The 10,058-nt window shown below is 40.2% G+C and overlaps 1 long non-coding RNA gene across 1 annotated transcript; it reads left to right on the plus strand.

Moving 5' to 3' along the window:
* Nucleotides 1-256: 256 nt before the first annotated feature.
* On the plus strand, nt 257-9,829 carry LOC113458764 (uncharacterized). Its single transcript, XR_003379311.2, has 3 exons — nt 257-585; nt 3,374-3,432; nt 9,746-9,829. It is a non-coding gene; the product is annotated as an uncharacterized LOC113458764 (long non-coding RNA).
* The last annotated feature ends 229 nt before the right edge of the window (nt 9,830-10,058 follow it).

A 10,058-nucleotide genomic window follows, 5' to 3' on the forward strand; every position in this document is an offset into this window, starting at 1 on the left:
TCAGACCAAGTATATTGGTTTATACAGATGGCTCAGACTGTCAGGAGAACACTGCATGACTGACGGAAAGCAAATGATATTCTTCTCACAGAGAATCAGTTGTTTGATAAAAAATAAATACTTCAAAACCACACAATATTCCCCACAGTGAATATATTATGTGTCTATCATTAGCTAAAAAGAACCTAATTTAACAACTGAAAATACTTGTACAAGTGAGATATGAGCAGTAAGTGTTAATGTTACTGATGTTCAATTCTGCTAATTCTCAGATTAGTTATATGCTGTGGCTTGTATCTCTAAAAATACAGAAGAGGTGTTCTCAGTCAGCTTGATGAGATGATGGTACATAGCTTCACGTAACTCTAACAGGCATTCCAGAACAGGATGTGTTTGAGATGTGCTTTGCTGAGATGCTGGCTGAGCCGGAGGAACCTGCGATTCCAGCCTCTTCTCTCATGGTGCTCCTGCCTCCCATCAAGGTTTCCAGCCTTCATCCAGCACCAGCAGCAGGGACAGCTCCTCTGATAACGATGGCTCATCGGACAGCTCCGAGGAGGAGCAGTTCCTGAGCTCCAGGAGCAGGTACTGCATCTGGCACGGTGAGCTGGGGATGGCCAGTGGGTCCTTCTGGAGCTTGGTGGCCTCGGGCTTGGGGCTCGAAGCCATGGACTGTCCAGCTGTGTAAGATTTTGTCAGCTGCCAAGCGCTCCAAAATTATTTGGTTTCAAGAAAAGCCCAAAGAAATTGGTCTATGCAGGCTTTCAGGCTGGTCCTTCCTGCTAGGACACAGGAGTTGGTTCCCAATGGCAGAAATTTTCTGCCTGCACTTGGGAGGTGTCTCAACAGCTGGACCTGGGGACACGGCTTGGGTATGATGGTGGTGATGTTGGGTTGATGTTGGACTCCGTGGTCTTGAAGGTCACTTCCAACCCAGATGATTCTGTGATTCTGTGACTCATGTTATGATAGATATGGTCACTTCTGAGGGCATTTGGTTTTTATTTAAGCACTCAGCTTTGTGGATGCATGTGAGGCAAACTGACATGTGACAGCTCATGATGTGGTGTGTTTTAACTTTGAACCAGCTGTGTCAGCCTACTGCTCAAAGCAGTTGAAAATATCAGACTGCCTAATAGCTTAGTCCAGATGAGACTCAGATGAGTTTCTTAGAACCATTGGCATCTCAGTTGAAAAAAAAAAAAACCTTGCAGATAATCAGAAAATGATGGAAAGGTCAAATTGAAAAATAAATGCAGGAAGAAATTTGAAGCCTTTTGCATTTCTCTGACTGTAGTGTGTTTACTTTTCTGAGCTACCTCAGATTGGTTGGTCTTTTTTTTATTGTACTGCACCCCAACTCTACTATGTGTTAAAATACTTAGCTAAAACAATATATATATTTAGATATGAAAGTTATTACACTGTAAATGCATAAGAAAAATACCAAGGCTGCATGCAGAAAGATTCTGCCTGATTGCCAGGGTTACACATTGTGGAAGGAAAGCTAAATTGGGGATTAACATGAGAGCAATGTGAGCATAGAGAGTAAGATATTGAATGAAATGGAAAGGACAATTACATAAACTTGGAAGATACTACATTACTGAAAACACTCATTATGCCTGAGTTTTGTTCTAGGTCAGTATCTTCAGCTTATGCTGAAGCTGGTCAGGGTCATCTGATTCTGTGACTATTATCAGTCTTGATTTAAGTAATACAAAGTTCCATTGCTCTTGATAAATTTCTGCTTTTGTAGATTCTTGACTTTGCTCTTAGTTATGCTTGATTACTTTCTTGGAGACATTAGCTATGGCTGTGAATACAGTTTAGTGCAATGCTGTCAATTTTTTTGCGTGCCTCTGCCAAAAGCTGCACTGTGCTGATACTAAAATGCTTTTCCCTGGCTCCAGACAGTCTCCACTCTCTGAGTGGGCACTTGGAACTAATTGTGATGGTACCCTGATATCCCTGCACTGCAACTGAGGATTAGCAAAGTCAAGGCAAAGGGTTTAGGCATGGTTAAATACAATGTGCAGAATATGCCACATTATAATGTTTCCAATAAAAATGTTGGAGTGTGGGTATCCACTGGCTATTGAAAGTCAGCTGCAGCAGACATGAACAGAGTGTATTCTGGCTCTTCCTGACTGGAGCCATCAGCTCTCCACAGATCTGTGTTACTCATCATGGATAGAGCTCCTGAAAATGAGGTCCCTAGGCTGTGCAAGTGGTACATAATGGAACCATAACAGCTCTGTTAAACCTACAGGCACTTAATTGTATGACTGAGATGTATTCAGTATTGTATGTACTACTTCCTTGTTCACAAATTTCAAAATCCACTTGTGCTTGTAAATGTCCATATAATGAGTTTAAATCTGATGCCCATTGCTGCTATACAACTTGATTCATTGCTGTCATGTGCAAAGAAACAAGAAATAGTGACTGACCTCAAAAATATCCTTATTTATTTGTATATGAACCCTGTACCTACTTAGTTATCACTAAATTTCACAGGCAAAGAAATAAGAATACTTCAAATGGAATTTGTTACTTGAAAGAACCAAACCTCTTAGGATTATCTGACTGGGTTGGCTGTCCCTTGCTTTAGAATCTCTGATTTTTCTTTTAGAGCTGATTTTTCTTTTCAGTTTGTAGCTGTTAGATGATTAGCCTTGATCACTTTAGAAAGCAGCGTGAGACTTTTCACCACAAAGCCTGTCTCCAAGATTTTAGTTCTTTTTTATTTATAATAAAAGCTGGTAAGAACTGCAGTTGAAAGGAAGGAAGAAAAATGATGAGAATATAAATAAAATAAAAATTGATTCTTTAGATTTTGTTTGCAGCAGAAGTTCAAAACAATTTTGATAGAGCATTTAAAGACAAAAACATAAAGCTGGGGGAAAAGGTTCCAATCATTGCTTTCACTGTTAAAGGCCCAGCACTCCACCCCATAAAGGAAATGCTAAAAAATCTCCTCCAATAGGGACAGTTAGTACCTGACATCTTTATATGTTCACAGTAGTAATAATATCTAATATCTTGGTTTTATTTGTTGTGGGAAAATGTTACTTCCCAGTATTTTATCTTTCACACTTTAATATTTGAAAATGGAATAAAATATTTTATTTCTCTTTTGCAAATCAGACTAAAAAGCCTACACTATCCACATTAAAATTGCAACTGTTTACTTGGCTTTTCCTACCCCCTTCAGTATGAATTAGGTGAAACACGCTTGCTGGGTTGGATTTCTGTTAGGTATCACTAGATAAACAAGGTCAGGTATGATTAGCTTTTGACTAAGATGCAGTTAAAGAGAATGTAGGACACTGCTGAAACTTTACTAATGTTGTGGCTTTTTTCTCAACAGCTAGTATCAACTTTCCAGAATACTGGAGAATACACTCCACAAGCCACCAGAATATTGAGGTCAGTAATGGCAGGCTCCAGATGAGCACAAAGACTTCCCTAAGAGCAGGGCATCCATTTGATGCATAGGCCCATTTCTAATTTCTGTAATTCTGTCTTGCTTGTCTGCACTTCCCACTATTTCAACGGATCAAAGTGTTGTTTTCCCTACCATGTAACACCTTGTGGAGGGGCAATGTGAGCTCTTAAATGGGCTGCTGCTTTTCATCTCTGTGGGAGCATCATACTAATTAGATGAAGTTACTTGTGAATTTATGGACTGCACTGGAATCCTTTGGGAGTGTAAAGCTCTCAAACATTATAAACATTTTTGTAACTTACTGGAGTCTGAAATCTCTGATGTAGTTGTGATTATTTACAAGAAATATCTACAAAATAATATTTCTCTGAATTAGTCTTTGCTCTTAGTTTGAGCTTATTAAAATAGTACTTATTAAAAAAACCCCTATTTCTAGAATTTCTAGGCTTTATAGATATCCTAGGGTGATATCAGTTTGCACCTCTGCAGTTTCTAACACTCTTGTGGTTCCTCCTCTTGAATTCCCCTACTTCTCCAGCCTCTGCTAAAACTGCATGCAGGAGACCTTCGAACAAATTACTGACCAGACCTCTTGAGGCAATGTCTCTGGGCTTTTTGGGTTTATGATTTTTTTTTCCTTAGGTTTATCCCAAAAGATGAATGACTCTCCTATTTTTCATTTTTCTAGAGGCTGACTATAGTCTGTATTGTATCCTGGTGGGATGGAATGGTGGGAGAAATGTGCTGCACAGTGCAAGATACCAATATTTTCTCTGCTGGTTTTTAGACACACTTAAGCTGATGGAAGCAAACAATACTTTTCCCTTCCAGTGACCTCCATCCCCTATCCCCTTATTGGCACTGGGCCTCCTCCTTGGCAGCATGTAGGCTGAGCTGCTCGGTGGCTGCGAGCAGCTCCAGGCACCCGGGCACTGAGAGCCCTGTATGGCCTCCCAAAGAGCCTGCACATATCCTGCCCAACCCAGCTGCTGTAGAGCTGTGATTTTCAATACTGTCAGCAAATGATGGAAAGTACTTATTGACTGAGAGAGTTAAATGTTCCAAAGCTCTACAAGCTGTTCAAAACCAACTTCTGGCTGCTACTGCTCTGAGTGTGGAACTCTCACCAACATGAGTGAAGTCCATAAGCCTGTGAAACAGCACTAGGCCTTATAAGGGAACTTGTGTATTTCTATGTAGACCAAAGTAGCTTAGAATATTTTCTGGAGATGAATCCATAGCCCAGTGTCCCATCTGTATTAATGTGCACCAGGAGCTGAAGCCATTTTCCTGTGCATTTTGTGCAGAGTGTTAAGGAAGCTCAGCCAGTGCAAGCAGCTGGGCTGGAGTGAACTACTGGCCATCCAAAAGATTTAAGTTGCTTTAAATAGACTTGCGGGAATCTGAAATACTTTAATTGCCTAGCTTGAAGCAAAGCTTTTGCTGTGTCTGGATTATTTAAATTCTCCTCACATCCTCTGGAGCAAAACATAATGATAACATTTCCTTCTACCCCACTAACTTTACATAATTATTGAACAAAGGTTTTTGCACATGTACCCAGGTTTAAAGCATGGTGTCAGGACTGCCTGTGCACCATAGAGGATCTGGTCACTAGAGTAAATAGGAAATGAAGAGTCAGGATTACATACAAAGTTTATGAATAAGCAATATGTGGAAAACAATTACTCTTGTGAAAGAGTAGGTGGTTCATTACATTTTAAAGTTAAAGAATTTGAAAGTATCCATTAGCTACAGCATGGTAGGTTTGTCCTGGCCTTGGACAAGGGTAATGGTGAGGTGGAACTGTCCTTGCTGTGAGGAAGGCACCAATGTATTTGATAGACATTATGTAACAACTCTCTCCACCCCAACCTTGTTTGGCTATTTCAGTGACCTTGTTGAGATTCCACCTCAGTTGCTTTTGTCCTTACCATGATTTGAACTGGAGCTGCCTGATGTTTGCCTGATACAGGAAAGGGTTGGATGGGCTCTCATTGGCCCAGAATCAGGCTCCCAGTGTCTGAGCTCTCAGTAAAGCACACACTGCCCTGCATTTCCTGCTCCCAAATGCGGGCTGCTGGATTCAGCAGCAGGCAAACATGGATGAGGAGCTATTTGTCTGGGCATTAAGAGGTCTTACAGGCCCCAATCTACCCAATTTGGGGTCTCACTCATCCCACCAACAGCCCATGTCAGCTGTGATGGCACAGCCCTGCTCTGCTCAGCCACGGGTCCTGCTGGGCCAGGGCTGCTCCTGTCCCCATGTCCTGCCTCTGTCCGGGGCAGCGGGATCAGCCCTGGCTGCCAGGCTCTGCCCTCTGCCCCAGGACACCCCACAGCACAGGGAGATGTCAGCTGGGGCTGCACCCCACTCTCTGCTGTCAGCCCCACCTCCACCTCACAATGGGTTTTCTTTAAAAAATGTGAAATGCAACTGGGTTTTGCTTTTTACCAGAAAGGTGAACATAGAGCCCATTTGGGAATATTCTTTCACTCATTACATGCAGAGAGATCTCCCTCTAGGATGGAAAAACTGCTTGTCCTGTGGGGCTGGTCCAGTCTTAATTTGTGTATCTGTATAAAATATGTCAATGTGTTATTTCAAAACCCCCAACCCAGACCATTCCTCCATATATTTTTACTTCAGTGATCTTTAATTTAAGTTTTTACTAAGTTTATGACATCTGCAAAAGTTTGAACTTTTAATCCCCAAGGGGCATCCTGGAGTGAGACATGTCGGGCTCCTGCTGTCAGTGGGGAAACAGCTGGAGTTACTGATTGTCTTGGTCTTTTTTGCAGCTTTTTTGGTGGCATTTTATCCCATTTTATCTGTTATTGAGACCTAGGTATTTCCTAAAATTTTTCTCAATGTCCCAGAGATGTGTTATGTTAACAGAATTTAAAAAATAGAGCAGCTAACTGCTTTTCATACAGCTATAAAACCAAATGTAGTGATAGAAGGGATGAATAGGACTCACATTCAGCTGATGCTTGCATATTGATTGACCATAAAGAAATAAAATTTTATATGCACTTGCAACAACAGGCAAACATGAAAAAAGGCTTCTTAGATTTCCTATGTTTATTACTCTTCAGCCAAGATTTTTAGAATATGCAATGGCTATGTGCAAGATACAGCAAGTGGGCTTTGTGATTATCATTAATCCTCTTGAAAGCTGGACATTTGCAGTGTCCATGATTAAAAACTCTCAGTGTTGTTCTGTCTATTATGTTCTGTTTCTCAAAATGGCAGAGGTTCACAGAATTAATATAAAGAAAGCAGTCAAACATCTGCTGGTCTGATGCAAACTGGGACCAATAAGTCCTTCCCACACAGAAGCAGCCATCCCCATTTCTCACAGTTCTGCCCAAAATTCAGAGACTTGGGTTTTTCAGTGGCAAGGGGAGCTAGAACCAGCAGCAGCCACTCACTTGCCTGACCCATCCATTTTGTTCATCATTCAGTGGGAAAAAAATTAAAATGGCATTGTAAAGACCTGGTTAATGCATTTATTGATCTCAGATACCTGAAAGCATCCAGGGCATGTGCAGCTTCTGTGTGAGTGTGAGTTCATCAAAGTGCTAGTTGTTCATCTGGAAACTGGCATGGGTCTCAGCTTTGTGTCTGTGTGTGCACACGTGCACATTGCATCTGCAGTGGTGTATGTGCAGCTGATTAAGCATTTGCCAACATTTCTCAATTCTGAGATTATTGATTTGGGCCCATGAAGAATAAAGAGGTAAATCGTGGTTTAAAAGCCTCAGTGTGGTGTGCACTGCTTAAAACGGCCCTCTCACTGTTTGTTCATTTGACGTAACACTGATAGAAATTCTCAAACATGATCTGTTACAGAGAGCACTATTAGGTGTATCACTATAAAAGGTAGATTTCTCATGCTAAATTTTCATTCAAATTTATTTAAAAGGCCTGAAAATTTCAATGCTTCTGCATATGTATTAACTTTTAAGTGTCAGATCAGAATTCTGTCTGGCCGTTCTGACTTAGTGCATTGAATGACTAATAGGATGAAGTCAGAAAATCTGGGCTTTCATCCACATTTTGTTGGTTGTTTGTCTGATTTTTGAAAATCTCTGTGTGCCTTAGTTTCTCCATCTCTAAAAAGAGGAACATTTCACTTGTCCATATTTGTAAAGTATTTTATTACATCAACTAAATTTGGTCCGATGATGGAAAGTTTTATTTAACATCTCTTGTTTGCTGCCTGCTGCTCATGGACATTTGGGTAATGGAATAATCAGATGCAGATGCACTGGTGCATTTGTGAGATTATTTCTGTGCTAGAGCTAATTAAAAATCCTCAAAATATTTCTGAATATGTTGATGTTGTAAAATTTAACAAAGGACTAAAATCTCAAGAATGTTAATAGCAAATCTTGAGGAATTTTAAAAGTTAAATATGTATGATAAAATTGACTGGCTTTGCACCTCAGTTTCTTTGCCTGCAGAATGGGATTAAAGAAATTAATGGCTTCTCTATTAAGCAGTGAGAATTCAATCATATGTCAAAGATGTAAAAAAGTTTATAATCATCTATTTGGGTTTTTTTAAAGTCACAATAAGATGGCAGTAAGGAACTGAGACTTCCTTTAAAAAAAGTGGCTTCAAATGCATGCATATTTACAAAACTATTATTGGCTTCTCCAGGTGATTTGTTCCCCTTGATATCCATGGCAGAAATTAGATAGACTGTTCTGGAAATACGATCAGATTATTTTTCTGATGAATTTAAATCTAGTGATGTTGGTTTTTGGAATTCATGTGGGTAACAGTTGGCAGCACTCAGACAGATTTATGGACCCTGACAACACCCAGATGTATACCAGGAGCAGCAGAGGCTGCAAGTGAATATAAATGAAAGTCAGAGGACACAGTTCATGAAAGCAATTGAAGATATTTGGATGAAAATCCAGTGACCTTCCTGCCATTGGTTCCTTTAGACAGGGGCAGACATCTGCCCATGCCTCCTGCCACCTTGCTGCGTGTCTCACAAACAAGTGTTGGGCTGTAGAAATGGAAGTGTCAGGGAATTTCAACCCAATCCATTTAGGAGTTACCTCATGGGGCATGTGCATTTTATTACAGTTAGTTTCATGTAGTGATAATGAGCAGCCATGTGGCATTGCAACCTACTCTTTATTTAGAGCATAAAACAGCTTTATTCCTGCAAGGGCAGAGCCAAATGTTTTACAGGGAAGCAGTCTGCACATTTCAAATGAGTTGTTTCTATAATTCTAGCACTTTATAGTAAGAACTGAATAGCATAATTATAGGTAAGGAAGTGGTGGTGTTGGGAGGAGATGATGGAAGTGTTTTTCAGCAAACAAGCAGAGCAGAGAGCTTGCATTCTCCTGCTGCTGGAGCACCACAATGTCTCTCAAAGCCATTGAAGGAAACCTTCAAAACTTATACAATGAACATATCCCGGAAAAAAGCATGTAGCATAAAATGGAGTTTGAGTGTGCCTGGCCCATAATTAGCTTAAGAGATGTGGACAGGAGTCCTCTGACTGGAGCTCAAGGCTGGCAGATGGCTGCAGCCCTCTGCAGAGTAAGTAGCTCTGAATAGATTACTCTGGAAAATGAAATAAAAATCAGTAAGAAGTACAGAGATACAGGGTTTTTTCCTTTTTTGAATTTTTTCCCCCTTTTTTTTTTTTTGCTACAGCAATTTTGGGTAAATTGATAAGATAGCTACTGAGCTGTTTTTTCTTCTTTTCATACTGAGGAAAATTTGAGGAAGGCTGTTCTGTGGGCCTGCACAGGGGCTATGAGGTCTTGTCTTGTGTCCAGTAAGAAATATTTTAACAATCACTCGCTCCTGAACAATGTATAGAAGGGGTTTTTGTTTTTTTGATAGTACATATTTATATGGAGACCATGAAACTAGAAACTGTTATTTGGATGCATCTCAAGATATGCTATGTAGACAAACAATGTAATATATTGCATAAAATGTCGCACCAGTTGCTCTGCAATCCATGGTACTCCTCTCTGAAATTATTTTTTCTTGTCACTATCTCCTGTCTCATTAGGAAGAAGTTAATATGAATATGTTTATAGTGTGCAGAAGGGCTTTTCAGTGGTGTGAAGCAATTATGTATAATCCACATTGCACTGGGCATTGAGCCAGCCAGGGTTGCAGGCAAGTGCCATATGTCATTTCTCAAGTATATGATACATCATTGCTTGAGACCCAGGCATATTTCCCCACACACATTGCCCATCCATTTCTTGTTTTTATCTGTGTTTTCTGCATGTTTCTCTTTGCAGGCTCTCTGCCTTCTGTTCTCTTGGGAATCACTTTGCTGATTATGGATGGATGCTATCAGCACAACCAAGAGTGGAAATCATGCCATATCCTTATTTAGTGTAAAATGGAATGTTATGTTTCTGAGATTGATCTGTTATCATGATACCCAGGAGAATTCTGCAAACCCAAGGAACAATTCAGCTCCTTTGTTAGCAGATTAGAAAGAATATCCTTCAAAGCAGTTGCTGAAAAGGATAATTTTCTTCCTCTGGTCTACATTTTCAGGTGTCTGGTATATTCTATAAGATAAAGACATAACAGTTCTAGTTTATC

The sequence above is a fragment of the Zonotrichia albicollis genome, chromosome 6 (genome assembly GCF_047830755.1).
Source record: "Zonotrichia albicollis isolate bZonAlb1 chromosome 6, bZonAlb1.hap1, whole genome shotgun sequence".
NCBI classification, from domain to species: domain Eukaryota; kingdom Metazoa; phylum Chordata; class Aves; order Passeriformes; family Passerellidae; genus Zonotrichia; species Zonotrichia albicollis.